This window comes from Hippoglossus hippoglossus, chromosome 20, assembly GCF_009819705.1.
Source record: "Hippoglossus hippoglossus isolate fHipHip1 chromosome 20, fHipHip1.pri, whole genome shotgun sequence".
NCBI classification, from domain to species: domain Eukaryota; kingdom Metazoa; phylum Chordata; class Actinopteri; order Pleuronectiformes; family Pleuronectidae; genus Hippoglossus; species Hippoglossus hippoglossus.
The window spans coordinates 573,209-591,358 of NC_047170.1; the positions used below are offsets into that span (position 1 = coordinate 573,209).

The window sequence follows — 18,150 nt, forward strand, 5'->3', positions numbered from 1 at the left end:
TAATTCAGTTTGAGGGAACAAAGCAAAGTGTTAAGTGGCTTCTTGCGGAGAACGGAAGGGATGGTAAAAAGTGGAGGGGCTCTTTCCACAATCACTGACGGTCTTTGAGGTTTCCAGAGTTGGCCCCCGCCTCTACAGCACTTGTTATGCTAATGAAGGAGTGGATGCATGATGATTTCCTCCTGTAACTGTTGGTTACCAAGGAAATATGGAAGGCCCACTGTCTTTCAGTCATTTGTGTAGAAAACAAGAGATTAGTGCTATCCCAGGGCTCCAGACAAACTTTTTCCACCAGCAGCACTGGTGCTCTCTACTAAAATGTTTAGAAGCACCAGAAAAATATATTGGGGGCACCACATAATCGACATACAACTCAATTAGGGCTGCATGATATTAGGGAAACATGCATTATGCGATATCATTGTTGAATATTGCGATGACAATATGACTTTCGATAAATAAACACATTCTTAAGTATACAGTGTTTAAGTCTTTCTGCTTTGGTTTCACTGCTAACAGAGCCCATACAGTAAGTGGTCTATACAGACACTGAAAAAAAAAAAAAAGAATATTTCCATTCCAACAACATTGTTTTATTGAAAAAATGTCACCTGGTTACGGGCGCAGCCCAGCCACAGCGCCACCAAGTTGACATTTTCGATATATCGTACAGCTCAAGACTCAATACATTCATATTTATTCCTTTGTAACTGCCTATATATAAAATTATAGAAATCACAGTATTATTTCAAAAGAAAAAGTCATAAAGTAAAGTAGTTAATTTCTTTATTTGTCTGTCCCTTGGTACTTCTTATTTGATATTTGATCGATTTAATTGTGATGATTCATGTTCTTGCTATGTTTCATGTTTAAAGTTTTGCAGTGGAGTCTGCAAATTTAGTTTTCCCCACAAATGGTGGGCAGAGCTACAGAGAGCAGTTAGTACATGATATTCCCTCCTGGTGTCTCATGTGTTAAATGAGGGTGATATAGAAAAAAAGCTAAAGGATTCAGGAGCATCTTTAAAAATTGCACTGCTGCTCTTGTTTATGCTGACGGTGTTTCCATGTCATCTGAGCCTTGACAGAGAGCATTAGTGTGCTGGTTGTTTTTGTTTTGCAGACCATCTCTCTATTGGCTCTGACTAGACCTTTACTTGTGGCTGTTAATCAAAAAATAATGTATTTTTGGTGATTAGAGAGAGCTTTGTGATTGGCTGTTTAAGAAGTGAATAAATCATCTCAACCATTCAGTGTTTCTAGTTATGTTTCGTCTCATCCCTCTTTCCTATGTGGGGTGCAACTTTGTACCTGCAGTTTTCTCAGTCAGTGGCAGATCGCAGTGCAGATTGTGCATACTTGCTCATGCATGTGAGGAAAACTTAACAGCCATTGCATATGGAGCAGGGGAATGACATTCGATCACAAGGGGTTGCACTTTCTAATGCTGGGTGTGAACTGAAGAACTCAGAACTTGACACTTGTATTGCATATTCTGTATTGCAGAATAAGTAGGAAATGTGGGGGAAATTCAGGGGGTCTAGGACAAGGTCTAGGACCTGTACTGTTTCTATGTCAATCATCATTTAGTTGTATTGTTAGTTTTATCACTCAGGGTTTTTTTCATGATGCTTCACAAGGTCAGCCCTTAACTTCACATATATATAATGTCTGTGAAATTTGGGGTCCCAAACATGCACACTCAGTTGCCAATTAGTAACACCTAGCTAAAGCTAATGCAACAAATCACACAGTTAAAATATTTTTTTGTGGACACTTTTTTTTAGGATTTTTTAAATGAATGGCAATTATAGCTGTACCTAATAAACTGGCAGTGTATATTACATGATGCAACTTGTACCATTGCTTTTCCAATTATGCTTCCCCCATGTTTTGTTTCAGAACACTGCAGAAAAATCACATTGCATCTCTAAACTTGTTTGCCAAAGTCTTGTTCTGCCTTGTTATTTACTATGTGTCTCTGTCAGCCATACAGTGCCAGACTGGAGACCAGTGGCTGTTGAGCAGAACTGATTGGCATGTATACTGCTGATGGGCTCCTCTCAGTAAAGAAAGAAACAATTTTTTATCCCTGCCTTGTTGAGTCAGGACAAACCAGCTCTTAACTCATTTCTTCCTCTACTAAAAGACTAATGTGAAGCGTCTGCTGTGACAAGGAGCAGAGAAGAAGGTTCAAGTGTTTTTCTCATGCTCTACATCTTTTCTTTAACGGACAGCAGTTTGTAGTGTGCTCCATATGTATCCTCCACCTCTCTGCTCTTGGAGCCTGTATCACCATTTGAACACTCATTGTCAGCACTGAGCCCATCTATTTTGAGTGGATGGCTTGATCCTGCATGTTACTGTGGTACAGGCTTAATCATGTATATGTGCAGGCCTCCATCTTGTTCACCAATGAGAAACGTTCTAGAAAAAAACCCTGTCCCCCTCTCCTTTTGGTGTTGTCAATTCCATGAAAAGCTACATGTTCTTGTGGGCCTTACAGCCGGAGAACCTGCGGCAGTATTACTGCAGTGAAAGTGAGTCTATGATTTCATGTGTCGACAGTGTCCTGAGCTCTGTACACAGGTTTCACCTGTAACCTATGACCATATTATGTTTGGAAGCAGTCGTCAACTGTTTCAACAATTTTATCAAAGAGGACGGCTACTGATATGCACTGTGCTCTGTATTGTCTGTGTACCGTGGCAATGGTTAGCTATAGGCCAGTACTGCAGTGGGGGACAAGTGGTCTTCAGTACCAGTGCTATATACAGTAAACTTTTTTTTTTTCATTGTGTACTTTAACTTCATATTTCAATTATGTTTTCATCATAATACTCAACAGTTCCAATTCAGAACGTGAACTAGTAACAAAGTGCATTACCAGTGTGGTATTAGTACTATTACTCCAGTAAAGGATTTGTATACTTCCTCCACAACTGGTGCTAACATGCACTTTAACATGTTTTAATAACATAAGAAGAAGAAGAAGAAGAAGAAGAAGAAAAGAAAAAGTAAATAATAAAGAAATAAAATAAAAAATTTAAAAAGCAATTCAAATAAGAAAAGAAAGAGTGCGGCCAAGTGCACAATCTAGTTAAAGGCTGAAGGAAAGAGAAAGATATATCTTTAAAAGAATACGATTCTTTTAAAGATATTCACTGAACTAGCTTCTCTGATAGCTAGCAGTAGTCTGTCCCACAACTTTGGGATGTAATTTACAAAAGCTGCATCTCTGGTTTTCTTTTGGCTGTTGTTGGGAACCTTTAATAGACTTGCTGCAGATGACATACATGTTGTAGTACCTTGCTTTTTTAAAATGATTATAGCTCCAACTCAGCAAATTGTCGCACAGTCACTAGTAATGGAATATAAGTTAAATCCAAAGTTAACTCAATGTTAACAATTAACACAATGAACAGAACAGACAGATTTTATTTTGTCACGATACACAACGACTTTACACTTTTGTTGCTGATTAAGATTCCTTGGGAGCAAGCCTTTCACACAGGAAACAAAGCATTAATTTATGAGCTTGTTGGTGTGTGCCTGATTGACAAGTTCCAGTGGAGGCTAAGACGTTGTGGCTGGCACAGAGCAGGCAAAGCTTTAAGCCAGTTTTGTCCTAATTGTGTGCCTGTGATTTGCTCCTAAAGAAACAGACATACTTAGCTTTACCTCACATGATATAATCAGCCAGACCACTCTGTTGTTCATTAAAAAGACCATTTTCATTTTCAACAATCTCCATTGTTTTGGAGCAAAGTTTTAAGTAACGGGATCAGGGATTTAAAAAATATTAAAGTCCATTTTACTATTACAATTTCAGATGCACACTTGTTAAGTACTAAAGCAGTGCTTGTTTGAGTAAGTTTTCCTGTTGAAACACTGGAAATGTGAGTAAATATCAGGCACAACATTGAACATGTAACAGGTCGTGAAATATCCATGTATCAACTTGTAGTCAGAGCTAGGGGTTGGGAACCGAAAAACTACTACCGGGTACCCGTAATTTTTTTTCAATTTCAGTTCTGCTTATCAGTTCCTAAGCTGCAAGGACGCCGTATGTATCTGCCAGGACCTGTCTACGTGATTACGTTCATGGCTAACGTGGCTGAGATGAGCCACGATAAACGGTCAAATGTCAGGTTGCACATCGAAGCTCACCAAACATTTAAGGCATGTCGATGTGAAAGACTGTACAGCGTTTAATGTCCTGCTGTCTCCGAGCCAGAGTGTGTCATCTTCAGCTAGCGCTAGTAGCACCTCGCTAGCACCTCCAGTTGAGCTAGGGAGAGCGAGCCATGATGGCAGCAACACACCATTCTCGCTGACATTCAAAGGAAAGCTGACTATCATGACTTGTATGAATTATGTCAGTAGGTTTCCTATAATTAAGACGTACAACAAGCAGCTCAAAACAGTATTATCCACAAATGGGTCAACTGCTACTGATTCCCACTGTGTTGTTATGGAACATGTAACATGAAGCACAGCTACTGTGCATCGGTCCAGTCCAATTAAGATATTTTTGTTATCTAAACATTTGACCTCTTTTTTTTTTTCCATTTTGGAATCGAAATGTGGAATCGATAAGAACCGGAATCAATAAGCAGAATCGGAAATCGCTAAAATATAAACGATACCCACCCCTAGTCAGAACTGTCACTTTCTCTTGCTGGTCCACTCACATTTTGTTGGGTTGGATTTGCAGCACTTAAGGGATAATGGCACCTGTCCTGGTTTCACTGTGGTGTTATCTATTGTGGATGGAAAACAATACCTTTCAAATTTTGGCCTTTTACTGTTTTTTCTCTTAAGACCTCATGTTCCTTTCCTCATGCAATCTGTCATTTAAATGACATTTGAGAAATGTTGGATTGACTGTCAAACATTTAATAGTCCAACGCGGTCACAAGCTGCTGGTTAAGAAATTACAATCTTGCTTGTTTAAGCTCTAGTGTAGAACGTTTTATCTTATAAACACAATGATGTGCATCCAGCTGTCAAGTAAATACAATTTTCAATACAAGCTTCCACTGCTGACTGACTGCTAACACATGCTGAATCTTTTTGCTAACAGACACCGCCTTTCTTAGCAGTCCAGTCAAGCTCTGTCCATTTTTTCTAATGTACCAAATATCTAAAAAAGACGTCTTTGGCACTTGAACCACAGCTGTTTTTCTCTTCCTCTGTAATCCTGACAGGCAGTCTGCAGCCCGGCCAGAACACAGCCATTTATTTCAGGCCTTCTGAGAAGGCTGGGTTGAGTCATTGCTGCAGCTCAGTGGGGAATTCTGGTTTTAGGGATGCAAACAACATCAGACAGTATACAATTTTAATCAAGCTTTATTTTACTCAGAAATCCCTGTGTTTGTTTGTTGGAGGACTTCATCAGAACAGATTCACAATTCAGTTTTAAAAGCATTCAGTACATTATCTGGCGATTTAGCATTCAGTGCCACCAAGGTTTGATTTCACTACTGTGTTCAGTGTGTGGTGTTCAGCCTGTTGGCGCCTTGACCACACTGCTTATCTTACCTGTGCATCATGGCTGCCTTACTGAACTGTTACAGCTCACAGGTGTTTATGTCTACTCCTCTTCTCTAGCAATGCTACTGTCAGTCTTATCTTTCTACATTGAGTTTGCCTTGGCCATTAGTAACAGACTGTTGGATTTCATTTAATCATCCGAAGAGCGAAGACTTATGCCCTATAGTTCAGAGATGGAGGGAGATTGTGCAATGAACTACAGCCCTTCAATTTGTGTTATGTTAGCTTGGGGACATAATATAACCTATATTGACTGTCTGCCTCTAATATCTCCTTTAATAACATGTAAATAGCTATAAATACGCCAAAAATAGCCTCCACGCTGATGATATGTCACTGCAGTGATGCAGCTCTAACTTATTAACATAGGCGCCCAAAGGAAAATCATGACATTCTGTGACCGTCACACACTGTATCTCATTGGTGGTCCCACTGGGGTGCTTCTGGTAGCTCCTTTTGAGTATCTGTCCTGGTCTTAACTCTGGGCAAGAGTCTTTGATCCACTTCTTGTACCTTATGGCGAGTTTCACCTGCATATGTCCTTCCTTCTCTCTCCCCTCTTCCTGTACTGTCCTGTATAGTGCTTTGAGTGGTCATCAAGACTAGAAAAGTGCCATATAGACCATTTACCATTACCACTGATCTTTGATATTGTTCAGTTGTCTTAGAATGGCAACTTATCAACCTCTTGTTGTTGAATATGATGTCTGGGTTTATATGTTTGATAAAACAAAACATTAAACGCTGTGGATCAAACCGTTGATACTGGATCTATGCGGTTTGTTTAAAGTGTTACCCATGAACCAGAACCAGATGTCATATGAGGTACAAGGTGTTGTTGGAGTCACATGCTCAACATGTTCCATGTTCAAATCAAAAAGGTCTGCGGGCAGCGGCTGCAGGTCCAGTTCCGACCTGGCCCTTTGCTGCATGTCTTCCTCACTGTTTCGCTCCCCTTTTCACACATGGACTCTGTTCTATCTATTCTAGCTTCATCAGAGGATATCAGCATCTGTAAGTTGCTGATGTTCTACTCATAATCACCAGTATTTTTTACTATGTCATTATCGATGCAGGCAACAGGTCTGTTATGTGACAGAAGTCATGGGAGCTGTTGTTCCAGTCACAAAATGAAGACCACGTGATACAGTTATAAGGTTCAGTAGATACTCAGTGTACAGACTTGATATTTTGCAAAATAGTGCTCTCAAAAGTCAGAATATCAAGGTCATTGTTGAAAACCTACTGTGACCTGGGGCTTTCAACAGTCATCTAGCAGGATATACTTCTAACAAAATAAAATACATATTAAATAATAAAATAAAACAAATCAAATCAAACATTTATAATTTACAAAACACACATATTAACTCATGATCAGAGTAGTAAAGTGTATGTATTATCCCAAAATCCACAGTGTGGTAAAATGAACTTTTAATGAAGTTTAAGAAGTGGGTGAGAACTGACACCAACTTCGATACTTGGGATGAGCTTTTGTCAAAAATATATTCTCAAAAACATTCCCCAAAACTGCTACAGTGCTGCTCTTCAGATCAGTACCACCAGTGTGCTTATGGGACATATCAGTGGGAATGTGCTGAATATGTAAAAGTGAAACGCAGTGATTAGAAATTGTGTCCATTAACACTGTAGCACAATAAGCAAAGACAAGTGCAGTTTTATATATGGCACAGCAGGGGGTGTTGTTTGTCTTTGCCCATTTTTATCTACCCTGTGTCGTTCTCTGAGTGATGTGTCAAATTGATTGATTCCGGAAAATGTTTTGACTGGTCTCTATAGACATTGACATGTTGGCCTACATGCTGTGAAGCCTATACGATTTATTATTCAATGATGCTGTTGACTGACAGTTAGTGGGTCAGTGCCTTGTTCATGTTGCTGAACCACAAGCAAGTGGCACTTATAACAGATCAGAGTGTGGGCTATTGCTCCACTACTACTGCAGAGCCACAGTAGTAAAAGGAAAGTAAAATACATGAGTAAAACATTAAATCATAAAATTGATTTGGTATTTATTAATTGGCAGCGAAGGTCAGATGGGAGCTACAGTACACCCAAAAGGGGTTCCTCTAAAAAAAATGGCATGAAATAAGTCTTTAATAACTAGGAGATCATTTGAGGGGATGTCATTGTAATGAAGCACATAGTTTAGTTGTGAATTGGTGTGTGCAGTAACACAGGCCCTGCTGCCCCTTTTGTTTTCCCTTCAAACCCTTGGTTACAGGACAGTGGAGTCATTGTTTCCTCTTTGCTGCTGTCATATCTATAATGCTGTGTGAGGAGGACCATGCTTATCTTTTTGTGAATTAATGCCTACACGTGATTTAAAAAAACTGGTGTTCTGGTGCCAAAGACCATCATGTCTTAATGTCATCATAATATAATTTCATTATGTACATTATATTATGCATATAATGTGATTTATCTGCCAAGTCCAGTTAAATGGTTTTATAGATTTAATCTTATTTTTCATCCATGTTGATGAAGTATCTGACTCATTGAAATAACAGCTGTTCCAGCTGAATCTGACACACCTTGTTTTTTATTAGCTCCAATTGGTCTTGCCACAGAACAATTCAGTGGATAACCATAAGGGTTTTTCAGATATAACTGAAAGTTAAATTGAAGAGGTGACTCATGAAGTTGATATGATGCCATCAGTTAAAAACAAGATAAATCATGCTTTCTGTGTTGGGGTGTTGTGTTGTGGTAACTACAAAACACGTCATTTACAGTTGTATAGCAGTGTTACAGAGGGGGGTGTCTTTTCCAGACACTGCTGACAGTACTATACAGTATGAAGCCGTGCATATTCTGCTCCTGCAAATATTTCGAAATAAAATCTCCTTTTTAATCAAAAGAATGGATTCTGTCAACAGAAACGCTGGAGTGCTTTTATTTTGAAATGCCTACAGAAAGTGTTGCAACCATTTATGTTTGGAACATAATTTCAACAGATAAACATTAAAACTCAGGTGAAAGATCATTTTCGTGTTTGTAAAACACAATGTTTATCTGTCTATGACACAAACGTATTTACAACACTTCCCGAACCCGTTTCAAAGTAAAAGCACTCCAGCGTTTCACTTTCTGAATCCATTCATCTGTTCTAAGGTTCTAACAGGGCTTTGATTGTTATCGACAGACCGGAAGATGTGCGTCTTCCTACCGTAGTGTCCAGTTTAGTACATAAAGCGACTTGTTTTGAAGGCAATGCAGTAGATAAACTAGCAGCTCCGCCGCCAGCAGCGGACACTCTGCCGTGTAAACAACCGACAAACAGCTGATCTGCGGTGAAACCGCAGCCAGTGAGTCCAGAGAGTTCGGGGATCGACAGTGAAGACTGCGAGATCGACTGGTAGATCGCGATCGACGGGTTGGCGACCACTGCTCTGATTAACCATTGGAGGTCAAAGTTCTAGCTCAACAAAAATATAGTCCAGAAAACATATTTAACAAGATATCTCCATTACTCTTAGAAACATCTAAAGCTTATATTGATGAGAAATTATTCCTCATTGTATGGTACAATAAGTGACATCATGGTCACAAAGTCTCAAAGAAGCCAGAAAATGATGTCATAATAGATTTTTAGACATGAACTCCGGAGAGAGTCAGCACAATTGAAATTCTCAGCTCAGACCCATTCACACCAAAACAGAAATCTCTGAAGTGTTCAGGTGAGGGGTGGTGCACCAGGAAGAGGCAAGACGGTGTTTATCTGTGTTTCGTTGTTTGAACCGGATTGAACTGAACTGTGTTGGGCTTGTGGGGGAGACTGAAAATGACTTTGTATATATGGATTGAACTCTGGACGTTGAGACTGTGGGAGACACACGCACACGAACCCTCACCTCTTTCCTATTCTTTGGTTATTTTATTTTGCGTAGTTTTGTGTGAAGTCAAGTCCAACATGTTCCAACTTTTCAAAATGTAGGTTTTTTTAATACAACCTAGAAATGTTCCCGCTGCCTTTTCTAATACTACTGCTATAACACAAGTGAGGACCTTTCAGCTTTTAGAGCATCTGCTCCTCCCAATCTGTTGCACTTTACTTCAAACTTTAGAATCATTCGTGATATTACATTTAAATTAATATGTCACTAAAGTACAGGTGCAAGAGATTTGTGCTAGACAAAAAACTAAATAATACACAGGACATACACTGCTTTGTGTCTTTTGTATAGAATAGATTGTACAATATCCAACTAATGCCTGCATAGTTGTGATGTGAAGGGTGAACTCTTGCTTGTGTTGTGGCTTTTTCCACAGTTAAGACATTTGGATATGAACATTGTACATACCTAAATCACCTGATTGTACCATGGGTTTGCCTGGCAGTGGTCTGTATGGTCTGTATTTATATAGAGCTTTTTCTAGTCTTGATGACCACTCAAAGCGCTTACAGTACAGTTTTTGCCTTTTTTTGCCAGCACTTTTTCTATGACAAAGGCACAGGCATCAAGGACATATATTTTGAGTTCAGTTTCTTGCCCAGGGACACCTAAGCATGAAGAAGGGGAGGACAGGGATCGAATCGCCGACCTTTAGGATGACCACTCATGTTGCTCATCTGAAACAAGTAAATAAAAATCAACAGTGATGTGTTGGCCCTTAAAGACTTGGATAATAAACTGAATGGACTTCATGAAAATCAGTGTATAAGAGGTTGGGTATCGAAATACACAGCCAGTACCTACAAATCACAACTTTTCGGTTCCTTAGCACTATACTGAAATAGTTGCCCTGCTTACAGGCAACATTAACATCACCACATGTGCCTATAGTTAACATTAAACTTAACACACTCTCTACATGGCGCTTGCAGCACATAACGTTACCGTACAGTTAGCTAGTACCTACCTCAAACTCAAGTTACCACGACAACAAAAGGCCAAAATCTAAATGGTTGAAAATGTGGCAAGATTTTTGCTATGTAAAGTTGTTAAGAGTTTTGCAGTTATTTATATTTAAATATTTAAGTTAAGGTAAAGTTTATACGGTTAACTGGCTAATATTTTCAATTTTCAATTTCCAATTTGCCTTAACAATAAACAAGCTATTCTTATTGTTGCCATTGTTTTATGAAAAGATGATTATGATACTATACATTTCCGTCTTGGCAGAGGGATCCCTCACATGTGGCTCTCTCTGAGGTTTCTACGTTTTTTATCCTGTTAATATGTTTTTTTAGTAGTTTTTCCTTACTCTTGTTGAGGGTTAAGGGCAGAGGATGGCACACCTTGTTAAAGCCCTATGAGACAAGTTGTGATTTGTGAATATTGGCGATATAAATAATATTTGATCGATTGACATTTTAGCTGTAACAATGATGTGAGAAGTTCAAATGTGACACATTTACTCAATACTATTGCCTTCTTCACATTATCTGATGCTGGTTGGTACAGATCTGTGCTGTGTTCAAAGTTAAATGGAAGTGTTACAATGTTTGACACTATGATTGCCATCATGAGTTTTACATAAAGTTTTCTATGCTCATTCTGACATGAACTCATGTTAAACCGCTATCAAATTAATGTAAAGTGGTGCACGTCTGAAAGGAACTTAAGTCTGCCAGAAGCTCTCAGACACCCTGGAGCCCCCTGAAAGTTTTTAATCAGTCAACGTTAACAAGAGGGATGTTGTAAACTCCAGGATGGTGATGGTTTCATTACACTCTCCATGACACATAAAAGAAGGGAAGATTTAATAACTGCTGTGTGAGCAGCATGTCCTGCGAGGAAATCACTCACAATGACAAGCGAGCTGTTGATCAGCCTGAGAGAGCCCTGGCCCCTTGACCCACTGCAACTGCCAAAACCAGTCCCCCTTCACAGCATTAAGCAGACACACAGTGAGTAATAAAAGAGAGATGCTCCACAAATGTCCAAACTGTGGGAACTCACCACAGGGCTTTGATTAGGCCTGTTTAGTCTCCTGTCTTTCTCTGCAGCTTTTATACATGAGTAAATTGGATATTTTAGAGATTAAATTAATTACATTCACTGAGATTGAGATTAATTACAAAGTAAAATTTTGTTTTACTATAACATTGTGCAAACTGTCAGTGATGCAAAGTTAGCATTATCCATGACAGCTGGGCACTTGAATCTCAACATGTTGGAACAGAGCAATACATTTTAAGAACAATAAGCTCAACAATTAACAAGTTATTAATTAACTAAAGTTGAAAATTTCATGGATTTGAGCTGTGGTCATATGTTTTGCTGACTCTATACACAGGTATAGAGGTGTTCCTAATAGGGGTTCTTATCAATCACAGTCTTACCCACTATAGTGTCCTAAATATGCAGCACGTGTCCTGACAAGAACCAGGAAAAGAGACCACATTTCTCCTGTATTAGCTTCACTACACTACCTCACCTTCGAGGCCCTTAATAATATTGCACCATCATACCTTAAAGAGCTGATAGTAACTTATCAACCCACTAGAGCACTGCGCTCCCAGAATTCCAGCTTACTTACTTTCAGCTATCAAGCTCCTCTCCTGTGGAATCATCTCCCAGTTTCAGTTCGGGAGGCAGACACCATCTGTATGTTTAAGAGTAGGCTTAAAACCTTCCTTTACGATAAAGCTTCTAGTTAGAGCCGGTCCAGGCTTGTCTTAGACCTGCTCTTAGTTAGGCTGCTATAGGTCTAGAATGTCGGGGGACACATGACACACGGAGCTTCTCTTCCCAGCTTCTCCTTCCTCTTCTCCCTCCTTAACACATCAAAGTAATTCATATCTCATCAATACATGTTACTGACTTGACTTCTTCCCTGGAGTCCCTTTGCCTTATCGTCCGCAGATCCAGGGCCGCAGCTGTGGCCCCATTATGGATTATGATGGTGGATCATGAATCAGAGATCGTGATAATAATGGTGGATCCTGTATCGTGTTGGCATCTGATAATGGTGGTGGACCACGAGGTGGCAGCTGATGATGGATCCTGATGGCGGCAGCTGACAATGACTGTGGACTATAGTGGCATCCGATCTTGATGGTGGATCATGATCGTGGTGGCTGCTGACCATAGACTATGATTACAACAAGACTGCTTGATATACAATATTTCTCCTCAGATACTCGACCATTACTGACAATAATCCATCAATTCATTTACCTTCAGTTATGCTACAAACTGTTTATTCTAATCAATGCTGCAAATACCCTTTCTGATGTTCTCCATTACACGTGACATCTATTGCACTTCTGTCCGTCCTGGGAGAGGGATCCCTCACACGTGGCTCTCTCTGAGGTTTCTACGTTCTTTTTACCCTGTTAAAAGGTTTTTTAGTAGTTTTTCCTTACTCTTGTTGAGGGTTAAGGACAGAGGATGTCACACCCTGTTAAAGCCCTATGAGACAAATTGTGATTTGTTAATATGGGCTATACAAATACAATTTGATTGATTGATTGAAATATGACAACATCTGGAAATCCATACGAACCATTTTACAGCAGAAAGCCAGTGTTATATTCAGCATGTGTTGACAGTTGGGAACTGACACGATAGCAGTGTGAATCAGGAGCATAGAGCTGAATTCTAGTGAGTGATCAATATGGCTTTGGCTCAGTCCAGTGGGAGCCCTGTGGTCCATACTGGAGCATTACTGGTTACACTGTTTTGATGTTACTCTTACTAACTTTGAAAGTGAGCTGCAGGGGAGGTTTCCAGCAGGATCTGTGTGATCATTATTCGTTTTTAAGTCATTCATGATCCAGTCCGCATTGTTCTGGAGAGTTATGTGGAAACCTGAAGACTCTTGATCACGTACACTGAGAATGGACTTTTTTACGTAAGTCTTGTGACAAGGTGTTAAACTTTAGAAATAATATTCACATATTTATATGTTATAGATTTTTTAGTAAGGGAGAAGGAGAGTCTTTGTGGAAAAACACACGGAGTACATTTGTGTCTTAAAACCTTTCTGGACAAACATTTCTTCACATCTTTGAACAAACAACCCCTCATCCCAGCACATTCAACTTCATGGAGGTGGCACTGAATACTAAGTGCAAATTGTGTGGTATAGAATATTGGTACATAACTATAAACCAAAAATTAAGAGAGGTAATGCATTAAATATATTAAAATGAATGTGGATCTATTCTAAAATATAATATCAGTGCTGAAAACGCTGTGTTGCCACATTGTTAGAAACCGTATCCATTGCCCTGGTAACCTTACCAACCGCCTACCCCTCTTCCTGACACCAATGAGCACACAAAGATTTATTTCACAGATTAACCTAAACAACATTTGCACACTCAAATTCCATTGAAGACGAGGCAGAACATACTTTCTCCCCCAACAGTTGCGCCATTAGAGCTGAAAGTTTGCATCTTTGTGAATATGTCATTCAGGACATAAGCTGTTTTCTAATTCCTTTTACATTCTGTGGCTTTAAAAAAAGGCTTAATGCACTGCCTAAGTCTGGACTGCAATGTCATTCCAAGCTCCTTTAACTGGTGGACAGCTGAGTAATGAAATTAGTAATGTATTATTTCCATCCATGTTTTACCCAAGAGATTGAAACTGTTTGTGTGAGGTGTTAGTGCAGAAGGAAAAGCTGGCAAGACGAATGCAGTCTGCAGGGAATCACTTGCAATAATTGGCTGCTTCTTTCCCACACTGTGTTATTGGTATTCCAACCCAGACCTCTGGGGCCTGCTTTCAATGGTCCCTCCCTTTGTGTCATGTTTCCATGGTAGTGTCCTCTGGAGGCGAGACTAGCTAGGATAACTGAAAGGACTTTATGTGTTTGTGTTTCTGCATTTAAATCGGTGGCAAGATGACTCGTTTGGTGTTGCACTTACTGCACTTCAAGGTTTTGTATGTTGTATGTCATGTATATCTGAATTTTTACCAGTTGGAGGCAGCAAAGATCAGACTATATCCTGGTACAGGAGGGATCCGTCTCAGGCTGTAAGGCTGTAGTTGCTCTCCAAGATCACATGACCCAGCTTGACCCTGGGATGACCTGGACTAACATTGGGTCGGGACACACACACACATTCACGCACTCACAGTGAACACACTCTCATTCTGTGTTGAGGGGCTGGTTATGTTATCTTTGTGTTCCTTTGTTTACATCAGCAGTTAGTTGATATTCTGGTATTCTGACCTTGAAATGAAATGAATGAACTGCAGCTCAATAGCCATGCTAGTTTTTGTGATGTTCCTCACGGTAAGGCACAATATTGCCTCTTTAGTCTTGTGTAAGCATTGAATGCAAGCCTTTGTTACAAACTGGAGTGCTCTGTTTTTACTGCAGGCTGGGGACAGTCAGCAATGCAAATGTGCTCGGACAAACTCAATGGCAAATGTTGACCTTTTCACTTATTCACATATCCTGACTTAAATAAATCGTCATGAAAGCTTTATTGTCTTTTTGAACATAAAGTAATTCTTGTTTCCACCATTACCTTCCACTGCTTCATGAATACTGACAGTGCTGACCGTATTTAGTATTGGCAGGATTAATCTGCTCTCTGCTGGACAAAACTGAATTACAGTTTACGCCTCTGCTCCTAGTTTTCTGTGCTGATTCAAATACATGTCACAGTGAATTGACGGATGATAGGATAAATAACTGTTTTTTATTTAATTGTGACACAATAAATGAATACATAACATAATGTTAATAATAGTAGTTCACATTATTTCTGTAATATATATATATATGAAATTGTTTCATCATGCTGTGGTAAATATCTATTCACCATAGCTTACTAATTTCCTACATGTACATTCAACATGCCCGTGTCATTTCTGCACTGTAGTGTGATTTATCAGTAGAGTCACTGCCTATGTCCAATACGCTATTATCAACATATTTTTTGACCAGGCTTATCAATCTGCTCACTGTTCATCATCAATGAGGATATTGTTGGTTACATAATTGCACTTAAATGAGTAGCTACTGCAACTTACTTAATGGATCGGACCACAATTTAATGTAAATCCATTAGTTTGAAGAGTAAATAAGTAAGTCCACTCTTACTTAATTAGATCTGATACTATAGGACATGCTTTTGTCCAGGTACTCTTGTATGTATCCACAATATGGCTGCCACCATGTGTATGTCACTGAGCAGCAGCGTGTGTGTTCTGACTCTCATGAATAATTGAGGGGCTGATGTAATTTGAGATGGCTGGCTGGTGTAGATATAGGGCTCCATTAAGTCCAATCAATTTGTTTACTGTCTGTAACCACACTCAGAAAATGTGTCTTGATTTTATTATACCAGATACCTAAACTGTGAGGTTCTGCTTGTGTGGAATTTAAATGAAGAAAACACTATAAATAGGTTTAAATACTTTTTTCTTGACCAGTGAAAAAGGTGTATGTGTATATATATTAAGAATTTGGGCAGGGTCTAAGGTGCAAGAGGGTCTACGAAAACAACTTCATCAATTTGACGACACATGCGCTACAAAAAGTCCCAACACATGCAAATACAGAAACGTGCTGCAAAAAGCAAAAATGCACTGGAAATATTTCCAAAGGATCCAAAATGTGATGAGCCTCGCTGTAGTTCAATGCTTTGTGACGTTACTGAAGTCTGCTACTCGTCGTGTGATGCAATTGAGTGTCCCAACATATATAGTAGGGAGTAGTGAATGACGCTGTGTTTGCCGGCATAGCTAGCTGTAGTGTTGCTCATATCCTTGTGGGATGTCATGATGATGTCATGCCAATTGACCTTCAGTGCACACTGGACCTACTGCTTCCTCTCTCTGTCCTCCTCAGAGTAGGAGTCATCCCCATTGATCTTTGCTGTATTTACAAATTAAGAAAATATTGGATCAGTTCCCCAATCAGTGCAGCTCACTTATTCTAGTTACAGTGTTTTGTTATTAAAGTAATTACAATCTTTCTTCTGTGGCTGTAATGCATCCTGATTGTTATATTTCTTGTTTTTGGAATAGTTGTTTATGGAACCCTTTTAGGTCCAAAGGTAATGTGATCTGCAGTTTCACTAATGTTGCCACTTAAGACAGCTAAATGTCCCTTGAATATTTATCTCATGTCAGTTTTGCAGCACAGCAGAGCTTTAGTGTACACCAAGGTATCATATTCAACCCCAGGGACCACCCTTACCCCCCTCCTTTACTCCAAATACCCTCCAGGACAGAGATCAGGTTCCTCCTCTTCCTCCTCTGAGATACAAGACAGTAGGTGACATTCTGGGAGTGACCTCAGATAGCAGTCAGAGGGAGGAGGGGCAGTGATGGTGATGGAGGAAGTGTTTGACTGTGCAAAGATAGAAGGAGAGGAAAGTGAGAGGGGAGGATAGTGATTCTGAGACTGCCAGCATTAACTCTGCATACTCTGCTAGATAAGGTTCTGCTAGAGGTAAGTTCTGAATGGGACTTCTTTTGAAGCTCTGTAAAGAATCAGCATAAATAATTCATACTGGACAGATTTCAGTTAAATATTGTGTCAGTTAAAAGAAGACTTTATTTTGAGATATTGATGTATGTAACTGCATGTGAACAGGTGGAGTGGAAGTCAGGTTCAGCTCAGGGTGTGGTGAGGTGAAGGCTCGGTCAAAGCTGGTGCAGTAGAACAAGGAATATTGTTCCCTAGAAGAAGAGAAAGATGAGCCTTGTTCATTGAAACAGTGTGTATGTTGGTGGGATGTGTGTATGTGTGTGAACTCAGTGGAGCCCTGCTGGCACAATAGAATGCTGTCCCCAGGGCCCTGACACATCAGGGGGGCTGCAGCACCCACGTCCACATTCCCTCCATGCTGGTGTGGGTGGATTCTCTAGTTCATCAAGAAGAAACACTGGCTCTGTGGAGTGTTGAATGCATCAGAATGCTGATGCATGTGGTGCTGGAAACCAAAAGAGAAAGAGGTTGGGGGACACAAGGTTAAAGACTCATCTGTACGCAGGTATCCTGCATGTGTGTGAGCGTGTTATTTATTACAAGTGTTGTTTCTTGGAGAAGTAAAACCAGTCATCGTGCTTTTTCCCGGCTTAGTTGTGCAACTAAAAGCCTGTTTGAAGAGAAATGGGAAACCCATCGGTGTGACTTTCTGTATCGCTGCTCAGATTCTCATTCCAGTTTTACCATTTTGTATCACCAATATGTATGTTCTACAGTTTCTGTAGATGCTTGAGATATCTCATTCACACGAATGGGACAGACTTACATACAGACGTATGTAAGTCTAACCCTAACCCTTCTATAATGTCACCGTCCCCTTATTAAATGTAGTTAACACTTATTTTTCCGGTAAATTGCATAAAATTGATAAAAATGTTTAAAAATACCATTCATTTAAACATACTGTATCAGTGATTCATATTTCAGCCACAGAAATTTTATATTTTACTTTAAATTGAATACAGGTCTTGGTATTATTGGTCACACCACATGATGAGTGGTCGCTCCAAATGATATGAAAACCTCCTATCGTTTAAAAAGATCAATAAACAATAAATTCCATACAAGAATTTGACTTAAACCAGATTTTATTAAAATTTCATAGAATTTTCATGAACACAAACATTTCCTAAACATTTTTTTTAATAATGGCGGCATAAGGTCTAAC

The 18,150-nt window shown here is 39.5% G+C and overlaps 1 protein-coding gene across 1 annotated transcript in view; it reads left to right on the forward strand.

Annotated features, from left to right (window-relative positions):
- The window catches only part of LOC117754241, a 50,003-nt gene that overhangs the window by 22,708 nt on the left and 9,145 nt on the right, over positions 1–18,150 (forward strand). The window lies entirely within an intron of this gene.